Genomic DNA, 25,436 nt, shown 5'->3' with positions numbered 1-25,436 from the left:
AGAGGGTTGGGGGGTGTAAGGCTTGGGCGTATGTTGGTGGTGATTGTACCCCCTAATGTAGCTCAGGGGGCCTCAAAACGGTGTGGGTCGTTAGAATCGTCCTAACTTACCACCCCTCTTAGCGGTGCCCATGTTCCAAGGTATGTTATTCCCAAATAACAACCTCTAAATAACACAGGCTTCTTTCCATGTAGAACTATTGAAGTCATGTGGTGAAATTGCTATCCTATTGCAATATACAGTTGAAGTCTAAAATGTTCGCCCTCCTATCAATCTTTTTTCCATATATTTCCCAAACGATGTTTAACAGAGCAAGGAATTTTTCATAGTATTTCCGATAATATTTGTTCTTCTGGAGAAAGTCTTATTTGTTTTATTTCGACTAGAATAAAAAGCAGTTTTAATTTTTTAATAAACATTTTAAGGTCAATATTATTAGGCCACTCAGGCAATATTTGTTTTTAATTGTCTACAGAACAAACCACTGTTATACAATGACTTGCCTAATTACTATAACTTGCCTAATTAACCTAGTTCAGCCTAAAATTGGTCCTGGAGGGCCAGTGTCCTGCATAGTTTAGTACCAACCCCAATTAAACACACCTGAACTAGCTAATCAAGCTCTCTCTAGGTATACTAGACTTCCATGCTGGTGTGTTGGAGGAAGTTGGAGCTAAACTATGCAGGACACCGGCCCTTCAGGACCGGAGAGGTGGGGGGGGTTCAGGTAATAGTTCAGGATTCAATAATTTTACATCAACTGTATATCAAAGAAAATCTAAAATACCGCAATGTCAATTATTCCAATAATATTGCGCAGCCCTCGAAAGAAGCAAACACTTCAGAGCTACGCAGGTCATGAATCAAAAGCAGAAGAGCCCGAAACTGAAGTAACGTCGCTCCACTAAGCATAACACTGTCCATCTGGCTTGCATTTTGAAATCCTCTCCACACATGGCAGAACAGAAAAATACAACGTCACTTCTTTAAAACACAACACTGCATGTCGTGTGAAACGTCTCTTGGCCAGTCGGCAAATCCTGTATAGCGTGACAAATCTAACCACAAGCACATTAAAAGAGGATCCGCTGGCGGATACATGGAGAGGTTTGGGAGAACGGGAGCCCCGGGAGTCTGGGGAATACCAGGACACAACATGACAATTCTGAGGCCTCGTCTGCACTAATCTGTGGTCCACTATGAGATAATGCCTTTTATAACAAATAAACAAACAATTTTGACGACTCTCCCCAAAGTAGTTGCATTTGAAAATATTTTAAATCATTAATAAAGTCAATTATTCTATTAGTTCCACTAAAAATGAAGGTTATGATGAGTTAAAATCATAATGTTGTGTCTTTGTCTTTTTGTCGCAGACAAAATTGAAGAAAGGGGGCTGGGGTGATTTTTGATTGGGCCCCATAATAATAACTCTGGGGCCCCCAATCGTCCAGGGCCCTTAGAATTATCTAACTTTTATATGTAGTTATAATGACCATACAATTTAATTTACTTACTTACCTACTTACACCGAGGGCCGTTTATATCGAAGTTGATATGTAGCCGCACCATGTTTGTAATCTAATTTTTATGAGGTGGTTTGTTAGCCCAACGCTCAACCCCCAACCTGGTGGACCAGGACACCTATAGTGCATGTTGGGGTAGTGCGATTAATCGAAATCGAATCGCAATTGCAAAATTGAAACGTTGCGATTAGCTAAAGCGCAAGAGGCTGCGATATGAAATATATTATTATTCAGCTTCCCCCACCCAGAGCAAATGCAGGACTGCCGTCTGTGCGTGTCTTACTAGCCAATTGAGTGAGCACACTTTCCCCCACAGTCCGAAGACATGCGGTGCAGGTGAATTGGGTAGGCTAAATTGTCCGTAGTGTATGAGTGTGTGTGTGTGAATGTGTGTGTGGATGTTTCCCAGAGATTGTTTGTGACTGGAAGGGCATCCGCTGCGTAAAAACGTGCTGGATAAGTTGGCGGTTCATTCTGCTGTGGCGACCCCGGATTAATAAAGGGAGTAAGCCGACAAGAATATGAATGAATGAATGAATGAATCAACTGTTTCCTCTGCAGTTTTGCTAAATATTCTTATTTGAAACTGCTTACAACTGACTTTTTGCAAATTCTTCTTTCCAATTGGCAACATTTGTTCGCAAAATATGAAGGTTTTAATTCAATAATTGAGTAATAAACGAGTACCAACCAGCAACTTAAACCCGCCAATGTACCCTCAAAAAGACTGAGATATAATAGTTTTTAGACATACAATATTAGTCAATATTATCAACCCTCCTGTGAATTTTTAGTCTTCTTTTTCATGTATTTTATAAGTTATGTTAAACAGAGCAAGGAATTTTTCACAGTATTTCCTGTAATATTTTTTTCCTCTGGAAAAAGTCTTATTTGTTTTATTTCGGCTAGAATAAAAGCTAAAGTAAAAGTATTTTTTTATTTTTAAAAACCATTTTAAGGTCAATACTATTAGCCCCCTTAAGCATTCTTGTTTTATAAAATATTAATATTATGTAATAAAGCAATATTTCTACAGAACAAACCATCTATATACAATAAACCTAATTAACTTAGTTAAGCCTTTAAATGTCACTTTAAACTGAATACTAGTATCTTAAAGGGCCATGAAACCCCCTTGTTTCAGCAGGGTGTTTTCACACCTCTACTTTGGAAAAAGTCAGAAAAGTGGGCGTGTCCAGCTCTGTTTAGGGGGGAGTGTCGGAGGAACTAAAGTGGGAGGGTGTGGGAGTGTCTATTTGGGCACGCGCGAGTTTCAGTCAAAATACACACACACAGGAGAAAGTGATGGTGTTTAACCTACATGGACATCTGTAGTCGAATTATTTGCCAAAATTATTAAATGTTGGACTTTAACTGCAGTTTGACTCTTTCATTAGGGGAATTCATTCATGTCCCTCACGACAAACGCGATATTTGATTCGAGGAACTGCTCTAAGCGTGTATTTTTCATGCAATGTTTGATACCGCACGGCGAATGAGAGAAAAAAAAACTCCGCATTTTCCGGAAACTTAGATGCACACGGCAGGTAGTGTCAGAAAGCCGCGTGTGTTGTTCCGGTCACAAAATGCGGTGCTCTGTTTGCACTCAGTGCAATAGTTAACTTAATTCGATACGAACAAACTGAATAAACAAAGAGCACTGGTCGCTCACTTACCAAATCTGTAGAGACAGGACAATCACCAGCAACTAGAGCCGCGTCTTTAAGAAGAGAATACTACAAGCGAATCCGGATCTCAGCGTTTGCAGATGAGAACAGCTCTCAGGTAAACAATAATCCTCCTTAGACACGTAAGTTATTGTTGTCGAGCGTCGCGTACACTGTTAATCCACACGTGATCCAGAAGAGCTCTCACAGAGAGAAAATGAAAACGAAACTTAATGGCAGCAAACTATAAAAGCAACACTTCACGCTTGTTTTGCCAACACAACGTGGCGTCTCTGTCGTGTAAACACGGTGACACTAATGAATATTAATGAAGTTGCACAATAGAGCGCACTGATTGGTTTGAACCAAGCCTTACTCATGCATTAATGTATCACACTGTAAGACGTAATAAGACTCACTCTGGCACAGACGTCCAGTCTGCACGCTCGAATACACGCTATTATGTCATGACTGTGACGCAGCTTCAAAAATTAGTTTAAAACAGGAAGCACGAATTTGCTTGAAATAACGCAAAAACAACCAATTTACACTTTTTAGTGAAATATAGGTGTCCTAATAGTGTTTTTAGCAGTGTGGGACACATATACGACTGTCAACAGCTCAAAACATATGTTTTGGTATTTCGTGACCCTTTAAAGAATATCTAGTCAAATATTATTGACTGTCATCATGACAAAGATAAAATAAATCAGTGTTATGAAATGATTTATTAAAACTATTGTGTTCAGAAATGTGTTAAAATAAAATTGGTTTTCCACTAAACAGAAATATACAGAGTGGCTAATAATTCATCTAGCAGAGCGGTACATCTGTAATTTGGCCAAAAATGTGACTAAAGCTCCTGTTGAGTGTTACCCGTGCACTAGCGGTGAACTATCGAAACAGCTCCCTCTCTGACGTTACCTAAAACCGATGACAAACCAGAGCTGTGAGAGTCTTGATTCCTCCAGTCTGTCCTCTAAATAGCAGCCAGAGTTCCTCCAAAACCGCAGCTGAATCTGTTCCTAAAGCACAACTATGAGAACACAAACGGCCTAAAAGAGAAATCAAAGCGCGGGTCATCCTGTGTGCGGGTCCGGGGCTTCCTTCCCCATTGACACATTTTTAGCCTGTTTTGACAATAGTTGATGTATTAGCGGCGGCAGAACACAGGAACACGGACATTCCAGCTAATCACTGTGTTCAAAGTTCATGCGTAATCACGGCTAGCTCGCTAATGCGCCATCTCTTCTGGAGCTGCAGTGTCCCAATACACATTCCTGTCTGTGGATGCTAAAACCCCAACCATCAGTCTTGTTGTGTGAAGAGCCTATAATCGTGGGTTCGCAACAATACTGCCATTCCACAGACACCACATCAGTACACACAATGACACCCCACTCTATAAAAACGGAGCAGTTTTGGGAATGTTATGATCGAGTAAGAACACAGTGTGTCATCTATATGAATCGGTCGTATCATTATTTTGCAGTAAAAGTGTGTATTTTTACACTTTTCAATGATATAACAGTGTACTTTCAATTAGGGCTGCACAATGGACACTCACCGGCCACTTTATTAGGTACACCTTACTAGTACCGGGTTGGGTCCATATTGACATGATAGCATCATGCAGTTGCTGCAGATTGACGTGAGATCCATGATGTAAATTTCCCGTTCCACCACAAACCCAAAGGTGCTCTATTGGATTGAGAACGGGTGACTGTGGAGGCCATTTAAGTGCAGTGAACTCATTGTCATGTTCAAGAAACCAGTCTGAAATGATTCGCGCTTTATATAAAATAATAAAAGGTTTACCAATATTCTTGGATTTATTCCAAAAAGATTCCACATGAAGTTTTGAGGAAAACTAATTTTGACATTAAATTTCAAACATGAAAAAGGACACTACCAGATTAGATATCTCCAGGGCCCGGTTTTTCAAAAGTAATCCACTAGGATTTTGGATAAGGGATTCGATCAAATCTTGAAAATGGGTTTTTCAAAAGAAAAAACAGATTACCTAATCGGATAAGATCACATAATCTAATCTTGGTTTTGATCCGGATCAAACCTTTAGTTTGGGTTTTTCAGACTTTTTTTTGTAGGATCTGGATCACTTTGATCCAAAAAACATAGATTAAACTGATCTCATCAGAAGGGTGAATTTAGTGTGGATTTCATGCCCAAAATTTAATGAAAACTTAAAAATTGTATTAAATAATTTTATTTTTGGATCTTACGAGATATACTATTTATTCATAAAGTTTTAATTTGATTTGTTCATCTGTCAGGCTATAGTGATTATTGGCTTTAACGTATTCAGCCTTTCAGTATAGGCCTACAGCAAAGTAGAAATAGCTTGACCTCATAAAACAATCCCCCAAACAGCTGTCAAAACTGACCAAAAACAATACATTTTATTCTGTCAATAATTGATATATATATTCATCACAATGGAAAATATCTTTGTTTTTAGAATATTTATTAGTGATGCATGCAATGATTACAGAATAACAAAAAAAAAATGCAAAGAATGGCAATCACTGATTTTTGAAATCACCTTCAACAATTGCAAAAAGAGACTGAAAGAGCAGAAGCACAGCTTCATCTGGCAGAGGAACAACTGACTCTGACCAAACTGCAGCAATCTGAGGCCAGACTTGAGATTCGCCTCCTAAAGGCTTTGCTCAGCAAGCTGGTCTCTCCACATCAGATGAGGAAGTCTGAAATTATTGTGGAGTTTTTGACATTAAGTCTTTTTTTTTATTTACATCTATATTTGAAACTTATTATAAATATTCTTAATGTACAGTGTTTGTGTTGTAGGTCTCAGATGAGCGGACTGCTGGAAGAGGATGGGGTGGGGTTTTTATTGTTTTTAGTTTTTGTTTTTTTTAAATGTGTGTGTGTTTTCATTTCAAATGAAAATAAAGATATATTGACCCCACACTGGCTATTCTACTTGTTGCTCTTTACATAGGCCTATCTATCCATCTACATTGTGATTGAGCACTGGTAATCCAGATTTAGTGATCCTGAAAAGTTCCTATCCGGATCAGATTGATCCAATCCAATGTTGCTTTGAAAAACTGGCTCAAAAAGTAAGCTGGATTACGTGATCACGGATCGCAAAACAGGATTACTAAATCCGAATAGATTTTATCCAGATTAAACCTTTTGAAAAAGCGGGCCCAGGACTTCCCCCTTGCCTCAAGAGCATCAGATATATTATTAGACCAGGCCTGGAAAAGTCCTGAAAATCACTGTTAAAATGTCCCTTCTATCTGTCCGTAACCATAGAAACCCTGACAAACATGCCATCGAACATTCAAACTGCTCATTTCACACACACAATGTGAAGCAGGAACAATACAGAAAGTAAACACCAAACACTAGGAAGTGACCACTTTTCTTACAAAATAAAGAGCAATGCGAAAAATACAGCCATTTTGCAAAACAAATAGTAATACATATTAAACTAAATGTAATTTCTGTATCAAAGTTAGAAATGGTCTCAAAGTAATGTTGCATTTTAGGAATATACAGTTGAAGTCAGAATTATTAGCCCCCCTGTTTATTTTCCCCAATTTCTGTTTGAAGGAGAGCAGATTTTTTTCAACACATTTCTAATCATAATAGTTTTAATAACTCTTCTCTAATAACTGATTTGTTTTATCTTTGCCATGATGACAGTAAATAATATTTGACAAGGTATTTTTCAAGCCACTTCTGCTAGACAATTCTGCTAGACAATCTGCTAGAGTTTGCTTTGCTTTGGCCTTTTCTGGGTTAATTATTGTGATCTCCCGATTGCAAAAGAGAAATACTAGTACATCTCTGGAGACTGATGGCTTTTCATGCTGTTTAGCCTTGCAATCTTAAAATGTGAGCAAAATCACCTGTCATTTTGTCATTATTTTAGACATTACGCTAGAGAATTATTCAAACACTAGCTCTAAAGTGACGTTGGTGAATTGCTGTTCTGACGTCAGCTGCAGATGTGAATGAACGGCGGAAGAAAGTAGTTCCTCATACAAAAGGATTTTGAGACTCTCCGTGTTTGATTTTCTTTTTTAAATGCATGATTATGCCATCAAACTGTTGTGTAAAAACAATATTACACAAGTAGCAGTGCAACATGGCTGTATATCTCGTCACTGGTGAGACACTAAGGCACTCGGCCAGCAGCCAACACACGCCTCCCACCAGTGCCAATATACAGCCATTTACAGCTACTCATGTGATATATATATATATATATATATATATATATATATATATATATATATATATATATATATATATATATATATATATATATATCACACAACTCTATATATAGTGTATATATATCGTAAAATGCAATATAATTTAAGACTATGATATAAACACAGTGTATTTCATTTTATATATACTGTACACACTCAGAAATAAAGGTGTGTGAGCTGTCACTGGGATTTGAACTTGTAGGGTCCATATTGGTAACTCCCAAGTATATATTGGTATTTTTAGGAGGAACACTTCTGTACTTTTTAGGTACTAATACCTTGAGGCATTAATATGGACCCTTTAGGTACAAATGTGTACCTTCTAAAAAGGTACCACACCCAGTGACAGCTCGCGTACCTTTATTTCTGAGAGTGTATATACGGTGTTAAGTAAACTGACATTTATGTATAGTGATCAAAATTGAAAGTGGATGAAAAAGATTTCCAGAATTGTCCTAAGACAAAAATGGATGTTGTTCCATAGTTCTTGGACAATGCTGATGAATGTGTTCATAAAATAAAAAGATGCATGTTCTTTTCATGCAAATGTTCTGTTTTGCAATGCACAAAACCAAACTGTATATGCTCCCACAGAAAGGAAAACTCAATACTGTCGATTACAAAAAGAGACGGGAAGTGACTACATGAAAGAGGACTTGTCACAGGAAGCCGGCCTCACTTCCTGTGTTTCAGAAAGCAGTGGTTGTGTATTTGAGCGTGTCGAATGGACTGGAATGCCAAAGCTGTGGGGGTGGTGGGGTGGCGAAGGGGAAAGAGAGCTGCACTCCTCCGCTGGCAGGACCGCTGTTTGGCAGCATATCCAGCCGCAGTCATTCTCACTCCGGAGAGAAATAAACAAAGCCCTGCAGACCACAGATACAAACCCAGGAGACCAGCTACAGCCAATGCAGAGCCCACCCGGCTGCCCCCCTAAAGTAATGGACATCTAGTCATCTTGCCTTTAAGGTCCCACAGAATTAAATTAGTTTTAGATGTTAGTATCAGTACTGTTTGTTTTTAGGATATCTATAAGCTACTGCGCACCAAAACAGTGACAAAATCCCAACCCAAGCTCATTGTGGAAATGTATCCCTGTATACATTTCTAGAGAGTGCGAACTGCATTCCAGGAGGTGTTTTTTTGTGTGCAGTTTTTAGTTTCGTGAATCTACCAGAGGCCTCTGTGTATGGTTATTGAGATCAGCATTCGCGAGAGAAATGCGAGATCTCACGTAAATCCACCAGAGGTCGTTGTTGACTGTCTGAATGACCAACCGATAACCCCGCCCACCCACTTGAATGGGTATATGAGTTATTAAGTGAGTGACAGAGTGACTGAGTGAGAGTTAATGAGTAAATGAGTGAGTGAGTGAGTGAGTGAGTGAGTGAATGAATGAGTGAATGATTGATTTGGTAAATGAGAGAGTTGTGAACGAGAGAGTGAATGAGTGAGAGAGTAATTGAGTGAGTGAAAGAGTAAGTGAGTGAGTGATTGATTGATTTGGTAAATGAGAGTGTGAGTAAACTAGAGAGTGAATGAGTGAGAGAGCAATTGAGTGAGTGAAAGAGTAAGTGAGTGAGTGATTGATTGATTTGGTAAATGAGAGTGTGAGTAAACGAGAGAGTGAATGAGTGAGAGAGTAATTGAGTGAGTGAATGAGTAAGTGAGTGAGCGAGTGAGTGAATTAGACGGTGAATGAGAGAGTGAGTAAATGAGTGATTGAACAAGACAGTGATTGGGTGAGGGAGTGAGTGAGAGTGACTGATATTTAGAGTGATAGAGTGAATGTGTGACAGATATAAAATGAAAGAGAGAGTGGGTGATTAAGTGAATGATGAAGTGAGTAAATGAGAGAGTGAATGCGTGTGTGACAGTGAGTAAGTGAATGAGTGACAGTGAGGCATATAGAGTGAAAGAATGAATAAGTGGATGACAGTGAATTGATGAGTGATAGTGTGAGTGAGAAAGTAACAGATATAGCATGAAAGAGTGAATAAGTGAGTGACTGAGTGAGAAAGTGGAAAAGTGAGTGGGTGAACGAGAGATTGGGTTATTGAGTGAATGAGAGTGAGAGTGAGAGTCAGTAAGTGAATGTAGGAGTGAATGAGAAAGTGAATGAGTGAGTGACAGTAAGTGAGTGTGTAAAAGAGAGTGAGTGGATGAAAGCATGAATGAGTGAGTGAACAAGAGAGTGTGAGGTACGGAGTAATTGAGTGATTAAGTGAATGAAAGCGAGTGAGTGATTGAGTGAGTGAATGAGTAAGAGTGAGAGATATAGAGTGAAAGAATGAATAAGTGAATGTGAGTAAGTAAATAAGAGTAAATGAGTGAGTGACTGAGTGAGTGAATGAGTAAGAGCGAGAGATATAGAGTGAAAGAATGAATAAGTGTATGAGAGAATGAGCGAACGAGAGTGAATGAGTGAGTGATAGTGTAAGTGAGTGAGACAGTAACAGATATAGCGTGAAAGAGTGAATAAGTTTGTGACTGACTGAGAAAGTGAAAAAGTGAGTGAGTGAACGAAAGATTAGGTTATTGAGTGAATAAGAGTGAATGAGTCAGTGAGTGAATGTAGGAGTGAGTGAGTGAGAAAGTGAATGAGTGAGTGACAGTAAGTGAGTGAGTGTGTAAATGAGAGGGTGAGTGAATGAAAGCATGAACGACTGAGTGAATGAGTGAGTGAACAACAGAGTGCGAGGTATGAAGTGAACGAGTGAGTGAGTGATTAAGTGAATGAGTAACAGTGAGAGATATAGAGTGAAAGAAAGAATAAGTGAATGAGAGAGTGAGTGAATGAAAGTGAATGAATGAGTGGTAATGTGAGAGAGAAAGTAACAGATATAGCGTGAAAGAGTGAATAAGTGAGTGACTGAGTGAGAAAATGAAAAAGTGAGTGAGTGAAAGAGAAATTGAGTTTTTGAATGAATGAGCGTGCAAGAATGAGTGAGTGAATGAGAAAGTAAATGAGTGACAGTGAGTGTGTAAATGAGAGAGAGAGTAAATGAAAGCATGAACAACAGAGTGAATGAGTGAGTTAACAAGAGAATGTGAGGTATGGAGTGAATGAGTGAGTAAGTGAATGAGAGCGTGAGTGAGTGAATTAGAGTGAGTGAGTGAGTGAATGAGCAACAGTGAGAGATATAGAGTGCATAGGTGAATGAGTGAGTGAATGAGAGTAAATGAGTGAGTGATGGTGTAAGTGAGTGAGACAGTAACAGATAGCGTGAAAGAGTGAATAAGTGAGAACTAAGTGAGAAAGTGAAAAAGTGAGTGAGTGAACGAGAGATTGAGTTATTGAGTGAATAAGAGTGAAAGAGTGAGAAAGTGAATGAGTGAGTGACAGTAAGTGAGTGAGTGTGTAAATGAAAGAGTGATTAAATGAAAGCCTGAATGACAGAGTGAAAGAGTGAGTTAACAAGAGAATGTGAGGTATGGAGTGAATGAGTGAGTGAGTAAGTGAATGAGAGCGTGAGCGAGTGAATTAGAGTGAGTGAGTGAGTGAGTGAGTGAGTGAGTGAGTGAATGAGCAACAGTGAGAGATATAAAGTGCATAGGTGTATGCATAGGTGAATGAGTGAGTGAATGAGAGTGAATGAGTGAGTGATGGTGTAAGTGAGTGAGACAGTAACAGATAGCGTGAAAGAGTGAATAAGTGGGAACTGAGTGAGAAAGTGAAAAAGTGAGTGAGTGAACGAGAGATTGAGTTATTGGGTGAATAAGAGTGAAAAAGTGAGAAAGTGAATAAGTGAGTGACAGTAAGTGAGTGAGTGTGTAAATGAGAGAGTGAGTAAATGAAAGCATGAATGACAGAGTGCATGAGTGAGTGAACAAGAGAGTGTGAGGTATGAAGTGAATGAGTGAGTAAGTGAATGAGAGCGTGAGTGAGTGAATTAGAGTGAGTGAGTGAGTGAGTGAATGAGCAACAGTAAGAGATATAGAGTGCATAGGTGTATGCATAGGTGAATGAGTGAGTGAATGAGAGTGAATGAGTGAGTGATGGTGTAAGTGAGTGAGACAGTAACAGATAGCGTGAAAGAGTGAATAAGTGAGAACTAAGTGAGAAAGTGAAAAAGTGAGTGAGTGAACGAGAGATTGAGTTATTGGGTGAATAAGAGTGAAAGAGTGAGAAAGTGAATAAGTGAGTGACAGTAAGTGAGTGAGTGTGTAAATGAGAGAGTGAGTAAATGAAAGCATGAATGACAGAGTGCATGAGTGAGTGAACAAGAGAGTGTGAGGTATGGAGTGAATGAGTGAGTAAGTAAATAAGAGCGTGAGTGAGTGAATTAGAGTGAGTGAGTGAGTGAGTGAGTAAATGAGCAACAGTGAGAGATATAGAGTGCATAGGTGTATGCATAGGTGAATGAGTGAGTGAATGAGAGTGAATGAGTGAGTGATGGTGTAAGTGAGTGAGACAGTAACAGATAGTGTGAAAGAGTGAATAAGTGGGAACTGAGTGAGAAAGTGAAAAAGTGAGTGAGTGAACGAGAGATTGAGTTATTGAGTGAATAAGAGTGAAAGAGTAAGTGAATGAGTGAGTGACAGTAAGTGAGTAAGTGTGTAAATGAGAGAGTGAGTAAATGAAAGCATGAATGACAGAGTGAATGAGTGAGTTAACAAGAGAATGTGAGGTATGGAGTGAATGAGTGAGTGAGTAAGTGAATGAGAGCGTGAGTGAGTGATTGAGTGAGTGAATGAGTGACAGAGAGAGTGAGTGACGGGATACAGAGTGAAAGAATGAATAAGTGAACGAGAGTGAGTGAATGAGAGTGATTGAGTGAGTGGTAGTGTGAGTGAGTAACAGATATGGCGTGAAAGAGTGAATAAGTCACTGAGTGAGAAAGTGAGTGAGAGAGTGAGTGAACATGAGATTGAGTTATTGTGAATGAGAGAGTGAAAGAGTGAGTGAATGAATGAGGGACTGAGACGTATAGTGAAAGAGTGAATGATTGAGTGAGTGTGTGAGTGAATGAGCGAGTGTGCGTGTCACTGTACGCTACACAGGCAGATGGAGGTCATGTGTTCGGGCCAGTCCACAAGCCAAGGACACAGAGTTCCATTTCTATTTCTCTCCCTCCTCACTTCAAACCCTTCCTCCAAGGAGCCTGAAAGGCCACACTGTTCTGCGTCTGCGACCTCTCCTTCCCCCTCTCATTCCATCACGAAACATCCAAGATTTACTCAAGGCATCAGCGCTGGGAGTCAAAAACCCTCTCTTACTCACAGTTGGAGATGTGTAAAACGACACTTTTATAAAACCGATTAGATGATTAATGATTTCAACTGATCGTAATATTGAAATCAATTTAGAATAAGCTAAATGCAGTGATCTTTAAAAGCTGAACAAGCTTCAGAATGGATTAATTATGCTTTAAAAACGCATTAAAGTCTGATATTTAGGTGCATTTTAAAGTAAATGCGAGTTCAAACACAGCTACACTGAGAACAACAGAACGAAAGTGAATGCAGGGGAGAAGTAGGACTATTTTTAAGCAGGACTACTGATGGTTTAAAAATGCAGAGCTTGTGGTGAGATAAAGAATGTGTTTTGGAGCAGCACGCTACTTTAAATCAAGACATTTTCTGAAGGCTACATTTCAATTGACACTGCATCAAATCAAATGTGTTTTTTTTTTGAGCCTTTGAAAAATAAACTGAGAATATATAAGCAAAAAATCTACAAATAAGAATGCAGCATCGCAATAGTGCAAACCTTTGGCTCTAAAGCAGAGATGCCCAAACTTTGTCTTATGAAGGGCCAAAATCCAAATTTAATTGAGGCCAGTGGGCCGAAGTTAAATATGTGCCATGGGTAATTTCCCAATTTATTTAACAATGTTTAACAATTACTAGAAAACATTGGCTGCGTCCAAAACTGCATACTTCCATACTATATAGTACGCTAAAATCAGTATGCGGGCTGAGTAGTATGTGGGAATTCATAGAATTCGAAAATCAGCATGCGAAAAGTACCCGCATGACTTACTACAGGGGTCACCAAACTTGTTCCTGGAGGGCCGGTGTCCTGCAGATTTTACCTCCAACCCTAATCAAACACACCTGAAGAAGCTCATCAAGGTCTTACTAGGTATCCTTGAAACATCAAGACAGGTGTTGAGGAAAGTTGGAGCTATAACCTGCTGGGACACCGGCCCTCCAGGACAAGGGTAAGTGACTTACTACTTCCAGCAAGATTCTGAAGTGCGCATCCCATGTATGCTGCGCTATCCCATGATGCCCCGCGAGCGAATTCATGAATGGGAGTAAAGCGACGCAATTGACGCAGGTAGGTCACGTGACCATGACGAAATGGCGGATGTAGTATGTCCGAATTCCATTCATACTTTTCACATTCATACTATATAGAACGTACTTTTCTAACGGCCGAGTAGTGCGTTTCAATTCAAATGCAGTACCTACTGAGTTTCGGACGCAGCCTTTGCTTAATATTAACTAATTGTCACATCCTGTCTTCCATGTATGTTTGTTTTCGTCATGTGACCTTCACCTTGTTTTCTTTTGTTCTGTTTTCCTGCCACCAGTTAGTCTCATGAGTTTCACCTGTGTTCCGCCCCTTTGTGATCAGTTCATCATCCCCTGTGTATTTATAGTAAACCTCATACTTCCATACTATATAGTACGCTAAAATCAGTATGCAAGCCGAGTAGTATGTTCGAATTTATAGAATTTGAAAATTAATATGCGAGAAGTACCAGGATGACTTACTATTTCAGAGGAGATTTTGAAGTGCGCATCCCATGCACGCTGTACTATCCCATGATGCCCCGTGAGAGAATTTATCAATGTGAGTAAAGCGACGCAACTGACGCAGGTAGGTCACGTGACCATGACGAAATGGCGGATGTAGTATGTCCGAATTCCATTCATACTTTTCACATTCATACTATATAGAACGTACTTTTCTAACGGCCGAGTAGTGCGTTTCAATTCAAATGCAGTACCTACTGAGTTTCGGACGCAGCCTTTGCTTAATATTAACTAATTGTCACATCCTGTCTTCCATGTATGTTTGTTTTCGTCATGTGACCTTCACCTTGTTTTCTTTTGTTCTGTTTTCCTGCCACCAGTTAGTCTCATGAGTTTCACCTGTGTTCCGCCCCTTTGTGATCAGTTCATCATCCCCTGTGTATTTATAGTAAACCTCATACTTCCATACTATATAGTACGCTAAAATCAGTATGCAAGCCGAGTAGTATGTTCGAATTTATAGAATTTGAAAATTAATATGCGAGAAGTACCAGGATGACTTACTATTTCAGAGGAGATTTTGAAGTGCGCATCCCATGCACGCTGTACTATCCCATGATGCCCCGTGAGAGAATTTATCAATGTGAGTAAAGCGACGCAACTGACGCAGGTAGGTCACACAAAACAATGACAAATGATTAGGTGGCCCCGCGTCGTCGCGATTTTCAATCATTGAAAATCCGGCAACCGCAATAATCAAACTCTTGGGAACAACTGTGGTCGGAACCAAAGTTCACAGGTCTGTGTTCTCTGAACACCTCTCAAGCGCTGGACTACTTCATTCTGATTGCTTGCAACCGAACCGCGTCATAGCTCATACCATAAAGTTGACTTGATTTCAACTATCCTCGACGCTGACATCTGAGAAGACGCGCCGCACTGTTTCTCGCCGCCGGTTCTCATTGAAAATGAATGACTTCCAGCTACTTTGACGCTCTCGCCACTCCTCAATTTGTGATCGCTTCCCCGTGTTGCCCCCCCCCTCCCCCTCCTCAGGGGGCCCCGTCAGTGATCCCTGCAGGAGGGCCTCCGCATTTTGCGCTACGCCATTGTTCTTAGAGTTCGAAAATCAGTACGTGAAAAGTACCAGGATGACTTACTACTTCCGACGAGATTCTGAAGTGTGCATCCCATGCATGCTGCACTATACCATGATGCCATGTGAGAGAATTTAGTCTTTTTCCCAGTGTAATTTGGTAAATTGTTATCTGGCTTTGTTATTGATTCTGGCTTTGTTGATGTTGTCACACAAGGAAGCAGTGTGTTTGAGGTTTTCCTTAAATACTATTCTACAGTTGTGCCTCCAATTAACTCAAATGTTGTCAATTAGCCAATCAGAAACTTCCAAAACCTTGACATCATCATCTGAGCTTTTTCAGCGGCAGAATAATCTTGTATGTAAACTGGACTTTCAAGAAAAATTATAACAATTTCTAAAAAAATATCTCTCTCATTATTCTGCTATTAAGTATAACAGAAACAAATTTGATAATCCTAACTTACCTAAAAGAGAAAAACTTTAGCCACATTAACATCTGCCTTTTTTTTTTTTTTTTTAATGGTTATGTGGCTTTTTAAACAGTGTATGTAAACTTCTGGTTTCAACTGTATATAGTATCCATTCCTAAGAAATTTGTTAATCCACACCACTTCAATCAAATCCTTTTCATAAAGGAGTAACACACTTAAGTTGGAAACACCACAATGCATCATGTTTTAGCCGCTTTGTGAAAATGCAGTCAGGTTGCATTGTGATGACACAACAAAAGCAAGGATCGACGTCTAAAGCAGAACTAAAGTGTCACAAATGTCGTCTTGTTCTCTGTAAAGCAGAAAAACCCCCAAGAAAAGATGACGGCGAGAACGCTGGTGTGACTCATAATGCAAGACACAAAGACGATCTCTAGCCTGCACTTAAGATCCAGACGTCAGAAAGACAGAAAAAATTGTGTGTTCATCTTCCCACAGGCTGTCAAAGCAGTGTCTCGCAGTCGAGTGTGGTGACGGAGGCTGCAAAAAGATCGAAATGAACACACTTCTGCACTAGGCAAGGGAGGATAACCGGTTCAAGGTTTACTGTCGTTTTGGAAATGTCACGGTTTTAAAATCACTAAAAAATTCTGTTATACTATTCATTCTGTAAATGTTGGCTTTTTTATTTTGTTATTTTTTTAAGTGATAATCTTAATTTTTAATCTTACTTTATATTCAAAGAAAAGAAATACATCCAAAGATGCATTTTCAAGTTGATTGATTTATTAAAATTAGTTAAAGGTCCCATGAAGTGCTTTGAAATATGCATTTTTATTTGATGTTTGACGTAATCTCATCCCGAAACACAAAGAGAGGGTGGAACATGGTGTAGCTCCTCCCCTTTTTAAAAACAGCTAGTAGTGTTTTGTTTTATCATCGCTCTGCCAGTGACAGTGGTTGAGCTCAAGCGCATCAATTAAAAAGCAAATGAGCAGCGTCAGATACGGCATGTCAGACACTCGAGAGCGTTTGATTGGTCAGAAGATTTGATGAGAAACTGGAGTATAAGCTGACGTGAATAAAACCAACCCAGGCTCATTCTGAAAACGTACCTCTTTATACATTTCTGGAGAGCGCCAAATACGTTCCAGGAGCTACGTTTTTTGCAGTTTTTGTTTTCGCGAATCCAGCAGGGGCCGCTGTGTACGCTTTTTGATTTCTCTCACGAGTGCCATTCGTGCCTGCTGTTCTCTCATAACTCCACTAGAGGCCGCTGTCGGCTGACTGACTGACTGACTGACCCACCCTCCTCCTTCTCTAAACCCAACCCAGGGTTTCTGCAGGTTTCACCAAGTTAAGACTTTTAAAGACATTTTTAGGACCATTAGGAATGAATGTTAGGCTCATAAAGGATAAGGAATTTTTCAAATAGCCCAGATGAAAAACATTTTTATTCGCCCTATCAAAAACATATATTTGAATTTAATACATTTAATTATACAGTAATAAACTAATAATAAAAATTTTAATATTTTAGATATTTCGTATCAAATTATTTTAAATATTGTGTAAAAACAAGCAAGCTGTACTTGTATCCATTTTTTTTTTCGACATAAACTTTCTTTAAAAAAAAAAAAAAATTAACAAATGTTTAAAAAGTTTTAAAAACTCTAATGAACTAAACATATCCACAACAATCTGTCCAGGTCGGTGTCGTTAGCAGTAAAAACATGGAGCACTTTTAAACAAATGTTATTGTATGGATAAATAGAGTTAAAATGACCTTTTTAAATAAAAAGTTTAAAGTTTTATTGAGAGGATTGTTGGTGGTTGTATGGGTTTTGGCCAGATTGGGTAGCAATACATGAACAAAGAAAAATTAAGACTTGTTTAAAAAAGATTTAAGACCTACAACACAATATTTCAGTTAACTTAAGACTTTTTAAGGCCTAAAACTGAGATTTTGGGATTTTTAAGACTCTGCGGAAACCCTGCCAACCAATAGTGTTTTCAAAAGCACAGATTGACCCGTTTCATAGTATTATTTTTAGTTTTTTGTTTTACCCGCTTTCTGGAACCGTTCTTTGCCAAACTCCAACCCTGTTGTCATGGTCAACTCCTCTCTGCATCTCAAGTCTGCAAACATACATGGCAAGCTGCTGGACAAACTTGTAACAGCGGGTAAGCAGTCCACGCGGAGGTGATTGGTCAACTCATAAAGGAATGGCGTCATACCGCCCTGTACTGTTCATTTTAAATACGAAATACAGCCATACATACTTCTGGCTACATAATTTGCGATCTTCAGAAAGGTATATAGGGCTACATTTTTAGAATGAGCCTATGTTGAATAAAACCGTTGATTCATTTAGGCCGAAATGACAAATTGCAAGCTTTACATGTTTATACATGCTTTATATCTTCTAAACGCAATTTTTTTGACTGTTTTGGTGCGCACTAGCTTATAGACATTTTAAAAGAATAACAATACTAATACAAACATCTACAAACAATTTTGGGTTTTATTCTAATTTTGAGTTTTTTGGGACATTTAAAGCTATGTAAAAAAAAAATTGTTGCCTTGACTCCGTTGTGTTTTCTGCAAAAAAGTCCACTTCCAAAGACGACGTCCAGCAAAAACAAAACAAAACAAATAAAAAAAACGAGGGTCTAATTATGCATTGGTTGAGAGTCTGGGCCTCGTGTTGGGTCATGTCTGGTGTAGGCAGCGCAGCTTTTTTTGCTGACAGACGTCAAGAATGTGTGTGTGTGTGGTTAGCAGGAGACAGACAGACCTGTCATTAGCTCATCACCAGCTCAGCAGCTCTCACACGTACTAACTATAGCCAACTCAAGCCATCAGGTGGAAACCAAACCAAACCTATCGAAGCGCTAGCATTGCTAACACATGCCTTAAATGACAGTAGCTTTACATAATGACAAACAAAGGCATTTTTCAGGGGAATTCCATGCAAAAAACCTTCTGTATTAAAGTTTAGATTTTGTCCTTATGTATATGTATATGTATATATATATATATATATATATATATATATATATATATATATATATATATATATATATATATAATGCCATTAATGATTAACAGAGCAAGGAATTTTCACAGTATTTCCTACAATATTTTTTCTTCTGGAGAAAGTCTTATTTGTTTGATTTCAGCTAGAATAAAAGCAGTTTATTATTTTTTTTAAGGTCGATTTTATTAGCCCCCTTAAGCACCATTTTGTGTCAATTGTCTACAGAATACAACATTATTATACAATGACTTGCCTAATTACCCTAACTTGCCTAGTTACTAATTAAGCCTTTAAATGTCATTCTAGTGCCGAGTTCAGACTGCATGATTTTCAAAGTAGTCGTGTCACAGATGTTTTCACACTGCATGATTATCTGCGCTAGCGTTTCGTCGCTGCTTTGTTTACACTGCAAGATGGATCGGCGACAGGGACTTTCACATTGCATGACTTTACTATAGGAAGAATCGCTGACAACTTCGTCCAAACTACGTCTCACAGCCAAAAACACGTCGTATATCTTTTGTTATTAACTACATAATGAGAAAGAAGCCTTTAATGGGGTAGAAAATGTACATATTCGCTCACCTGGGTTTAAAGGGAATTAGCCATTTCTCCTCAACATTAATAATAAACTAATTTCTTTCTGTATGAAACGTCAAACAAACACGGTTGCTCCTGAGTACTGTCAAACCTCCACTAGTTTTTCCTCCATTTCGTGGGTCCAAAAAAAACGAGGAAGAGCACTTTTAACTTCTACCCCAGCCACCCGCTGGCCAGCAGCAGGTATACACACACGCGCACACAAGTGAAAGCTGCTCTCTCATTGGCTGTGGGCGATCGCTGATGTTATTTTTAGTCAAAACTCAATTCACACGGCATGATTTGAATCGCCGACAGCTCCAGATATTCAGCACGCCAAATATCTCACAGGCATCGGCGACTCATCGGCGACTCTCTCAGATCGCGTCTTTGATCGTTCATACTGTGTGATTGTCACTCACGTGCACGAGCAGCGATTTGCCTGTGATTTCAAGCATTTGTCTGCGATTTCACAAAATCTGTCGGCGAGCCAAAATCAGGGCTAAAAACACGCAGTCTGAACTAGGCATAAGCTGAATACTAGTATCTTGAAGAATATCTAGTCAAATATTGTGTGCTGTCATCATGGCAAAGATAAAAGAGATCAGTTATTAGAAACAAGTTATTAAAGCTATTATGCAAACCAAACTAAACAATTCGAAGCATTAGCATCGCTAGCACATTCTCAAATGACAGTAACATTTCATAACTATAAACAAAGGTATTTTCAGGGGAATTCTGTGTAAAAGCCTTCTATATCTGTTTAGATACAGTCCTCATTATATATAATCCTGTTAATGTTGACTAAATAAAATGAGTTTTTGTATTTTTTTAAATCATTGTAAGGTGAATTTTATTAGCCCTCTAAAGCAATATTTAGTTCAACCCAGGCTCAGTCTGAAAATGTCGTTCTGTGGACGTTTCTGGAGACCAGAAATTATGTAGCCGGAGGTATGTAAGGCTGCATTTATTTTTTTAAGAAAACGCTACGGGGCGGTATGACGCCGTTCCTTTTCGCGCTTACCTCCGAGTGGATGGCTTTCCCGCCACAACCAGTTTGTCCAGTTAGCTCGGCGGACTTGAGATGCAGAGAGGAGCTGACCTCGACGACAACCGGGTTTGAGTATGGGAAAGAGCAGTTCCAGAAATCAGAAACCAAAAACAGAATCCAAAAAAAAAAAAAGTAAACGAGTTCATAACAAGGTGAGAATCTGAAAACGTGGTAAAAATCAGACAAGGGCTTTTCCTTTTCTGGATGACTTTTGTAAATTGTTGGTTGGGTTTAGGGAAGTAAGCCGGTGGGCGGGTCAATCTGTAAAATTGGTTGGGTTTAGGCAAGAGGGTGGGTCAGTCGATTGGTCGGTCGCACAGTCAATCATTCAGTCAGTCAGACAGACGGTCATTCCACAGCGCCCTCTGGTGGGTTTACGTGAGAACAGCGCAGGTGCGAACGGCACTCGCGAGAGACATTTGAGATACGAAAAGTGTACACAAGGCCTCTCGTGGATTCGCGAGAACTAAAACTGCAAAATTTGTACCTCCCGGGACGTGTTTCACAGTCTCCAGAAACGTACACGAGACTACGTTTTCAGAATGAGCCAGGGTTGACTTAGTTTCAATTGATCAAACCATTGTTACAAAATGACTTGCCTAATTAGCCTAATTAACCTAGCCTTTAAATGTCACTTTAAGGTGAATACTAGAGTCTTGAAAAACAACTAGTCAAATATTATGAGCTGTCATCATGGCAAAGATACAAGAAATCAGTTATTAGAGATGACTTTATAAAAGCTATTATATTACCCAAACCAAACATATCAAGGTGTTAGCATGGCTAGAAATCCTTAAACAACAGTAGATTACATAACAATAAACAAAGACATTTTCAGGGAAACTCCATGTAAAAAGCCTTCTATATTAAACATCCAACAGATATAACCTTTCAAACTAAATGCTTTACAAACTACTCAAAGATAACAGTCATTACATAAAATTAGCTCATGCTTTTTTTCAGGAGGTGTCATGTCTCTCGTAACCGCTAATATGCTAATTAGAAGTGCTACGCTTTCACAAATACTGTCACTTTGTGGTGGCTTATAGACTTTCATATTTGGTTGAAGTTGTTTATGCTTCTGACTAGACATTACACTGGTTGATGACTGTTTTTGTTATGGTGTAAGTGCTTACTTTTTGAGTATGCGCAACACTGTGCTCCTCTGTAATTCAGTCTAGTAAAAACATTACAAATCCATGTGTTTTTTTTTTTTCGTTTTTTTTTTCGGTTCCCAACAGCCTTTGGACAGGATAAAATTAGTTTGACACACATTAAGTTGAAATAGTCCAAACACATGCAGTATAGGTCAATTGAATAAACTAAATTGGTTGTAGTGTACTAAGCTATAATAAGGGACTAAGCTAAAAGAAAATGAACACTCTTTTAACTCAGCCAAATCTGCAAATAACTGATGAGCTTAAAACTTTTAGGCACACCCTAGCAACCACTTACGGCACTGTCCCATAGACTTCAATTGTAAAAAAAACTGCCATTGACTTTACATATACTAATCCATACCAAAACATCCTAATTAACATACTAATCATACTAGCAACATGCTAATTCATACTATAAACATACTTGTAACATACTAATTCATACTAAATTCATGCTAGTTTATACTAGAAACATGCTACATAATGCTAATTCATACTAGAAACATGCTAATTTATGTTAGCAACCTCTTACCAACCACTCCGAACACCATATCAACTGCCTAATAAAACCTTAGCAACCACTAACAACCGCTCAGAACACTCTAGCAACCACCTAGCAACAGCTTAGCAACTGCCTAGCAACACCTTAGCAACCGCCTAGCAATGCCTTAGCAACCACCTAGCAACACCTTAGCAACCGGCTTAGCAACCACTCAGAACACCCTACCAACCACCTAGCAACACCTTAGCAACTGCTTAGCACCCACTCAGAACACCATGGCAACCACCTAGCTATACCTTAGCAAACACCTTTCAAAACCTTAGCAACTGTCAAGTAACACCTTAGCAACCACTCAGAACACCCTAGCAACCACCTAGCAACACCTTAGCAACTGCCTAGCAGCCACTCAGAACACCCTAGTAACCGCCTAGCAACACCTTAGCAACCACCTAGAAACACCTTAGCAACTGCCTAGCAACCACTTATCAAGCATGCCGATCAACACCTTAGCAAAGGCCTAGAACATATTATCAACCACCTTGCAACACCTTAGCAACTACCTAGCAACCATTCAGAACACCTTAGCAACCACCTAGCAACCATTCAGAACAATCTAGCAACCACCTAGCTGTGCCTTAGCAACCACCTAAAACACCCTAGTAACCGCTAAGCAACACCTTAGTAACCAAATAAAACATCTTAGCAACCACCTAGCAACCAATCAGAACACCTTAGCAACCACCTAAAACACCCAAGCAACTGCCTAGCAACGCCTTAGTAACCACTCAGAACACCCTAGCAACGCCTTAGCTAGAAACATGTGTACTTATCTATGCTGACTGTTTTAAAAACTACTTCAATTATTTAAACTTTAAAACTACGTCAAACTTTCAGGCTCGGCTTTCTCAAGCCACCATAAAGTTTGTCTACCAACTTTTCTAGTTCTAATTATTATTGTTTATTACATTACAATAATATTATTTTTATTATTTTAATATTTACTATGATAATATTTTTTTAATTATTTATTAAATTAATTAACATTACTCTTTTTAGTGGTCTAAAATGCAGGCTAAAACATGTCAACAGTACGTACCTTTTCAGCAGGCGTTATTAAACAAGCATATTAGTTAATCATTTGAATAATTACTCATCATATCAGGGCATTAATTTGATTCAAATCATGAATCGATTGACAGTTGCGCTTCTTATGCAACCGCCTTCATAAGGGAATTCCCTGATCTGGCAGCAAGACTGGAAACTCAAAAACAATATCCGTGCCAAGTCCCGTCAGTGTTAAAATTACCGTTCAGCTGTTTGCCTTTTGATTGTGCTCTCCCCAGACAAACCTGCACAGCAGCTCATGCCAATGCTCTATATAATCAAGAGAGCCTGGCACAGAGTAGATGCCCACAGCACTATATGGCTGCACTCAACACAGAAACACACACTGATTTACTGCTGCAGTAAAGTCAAACTGAAAGGTTTTCACTGTGCCACATCTACTGTTGTGACTTCCTGAAAAACCTTTTCATTCCGGGACATACCATCGAGCTTTCAAGGGCTAAGAAGAGGAACAGGTGTCTTTTTCTTGTGGTTGGTATGAAAACTATTTAGTCACAAAAACCAATAATACAGCAGTGGTTGATGCTGACTCTTTAAATATAGTAAAGCCTATTCACCTTATTCTCTGCGTACGAGCGGACACAGCCATTTGAATCCTTTTGGCTCAAGACTTCAGGTCTCATTCGCTTCTATTCACTTTGAGGCCCCGTTTACACTGCCAGGTAAATTTGACCCAATTCCGATTTTTTGCTTATATGTGACACAGATCGAATCTGTTCTATGTGTAACCCCGCCGGTCCTACGCCACACACCCCACTCCGAGCTGGTATCGAACCGGCAACCTTCCGCATGGGAGTCGGTTCCTCTAACAAGGAGGTGAAAGACCATGGCCTGTAGCATCTGTAGCTAGAGCACTTTTAGAGGTCAGAGGAGTGAGGTTTACCTGCACAGCACTTACTAGCTGGCCTCCGTTACACTCACTCCCCTGAACCTCACTCCCATCCGGGTCACGGCACCAATGTAACCCCGACGGTCCTACACCACCCAACCCGCTCCAAGCTGGGATTGAACCGGTAACCTTCCGCATGGGAGTCGGTTGCTCTAACAAGGAGGCTAAAGACCATGGCCTCTAGCGTCTGTCGCTAGAGCACCTTTAGAGGTCAGAGGAGTGAGGTTTACCTGCACAGCACTTACTAGCTGGCCTCCGTTACATATGACCGCGTAAACTTAAAAAAAAATGCATGCATTCGGATATTCAGAGATGGGTTTCAGGCCTCCTTCATATGTGGAAATAAATCAGATGTAAATCGAATATGCGACACTGCGACTCATGTAAACAGGCAGATCGGATTTATTGAGGCATTCCGTTCTCTACATCACTAAACTGTCGACAATGTGGTGCTTCTCTGCGGTTTAATGATGTAGAAGGAAGAAAGTGTGGAGATTCCGACGCGGTAAGCAACAACAACCCTATTGTACGCTTCAGGGACTAGCCAAGGCTGATCACACCGGTGTGATCGTGGTAGGGTTGCACCAGCTGTTCTTAAGTTCTGTCTTATGCTGTGTTCACACCAGACGCGGAACGCGCGGATAAATCGTGCAATTGACGCGTAAATTGCCGCGTGCAGATTTGAGTTGACTCGCTTCATTCGCGTGTCAAATTCACTTCAGAACAGACGCAGATTCGCGTGATGGGCAGGGCTTCTGTCTGCCCGGTTACTCTAGCCTCATAGCTAAATGGCTAACATGGATTTTATGAAGAAAATAACAGTGTTTATGTGCTTTATGTAGGCTGTAAAACAGTGTCGATACGTTTAGGGTCGTGTCTGAGTCCACTACATCCTTTCAGAGGTGCATCCAGCTCTGTGAGCTCATAAACTCCTCCAGAAACTAAACCTGGCTGACGGAGGCTTTCAGAGGTGCTTCTGACTGAGCCAAGCCCAGTTTGATGACTTGTTGTCGGTGTCGCTAGGAGGATTTCCCCCGGTACACCATCAACAGGTTCTACGTCACAACCACGCCCTCACAAGAGCAAGCTTCTCATTGGTTAACGCGGCGCGAATGTTTGCTAAAGTTCAGATTTTCGAACTCGAGAGATTCGCGCAAAACTCTCGTAAAGTGCGTCAAACGCGCAAAACGCTCAATTCGCCCCGCGGTATTCGCAAACCGCCATTCGTGCCATTCGAGCGTATCGCGCCGCAGGATGTCTATTCGCGCGTTTGCATTGACTTAACATGTAAATCACTCGCGCTTGACGCGCGTTGCACATCTGGTGTGAACGCAGCATTAAACTGGAACATGAAGTCCACATTAGGGGCTTAGTTACTACTAGCTAGTTT

General features: G+C 39.7%; 1 protein-coding gene and 1 long non-coding RNA gene across 4 annotated transcripts in view; both read right to left on the bottom strand.

Moving 5' to 3' along the window:
- foxo1a (forkhead box O1 a) overlaps positions 1-25,436 on the bottom strand; it is a 93,798-nt gene that overhangs the window by 15,908 nt on the left and 52,454 nt on the right. The gene's annotated exons all lie outside the window — the stretch shown is intronic.
- LOC141377989 (uncharacterized) lies at positions 21,535-23,011 on the bottom strand. Its single transcript, XR_012391227.1, has 2 exons — positions 22,265-23,011; positions 21,535-22,209 (listed from the first exon to the last, which is right to left on the bottom strand). It is a non-coding gene; the product is annotated as an uncharacterized lncRNA (long non-coding RNA).

The sequence above is a fragment of the Danio rerio genome, chromosome 15 (genome assembly GCF_049306965.1).
Source record: "Danio rerio strain Tuebingen ecotype United States chromosome 15, GRCz12tu, whole genome shotgun sequence".
NCBI lineage: Eukaryota > Metazoa > Chordata > Actinopteri > Cypriniformes > Danionidae > Danio > Danio rerio.
This window is presented reverse-complemented; position numbering and strand designations above follow the sequence as displayed.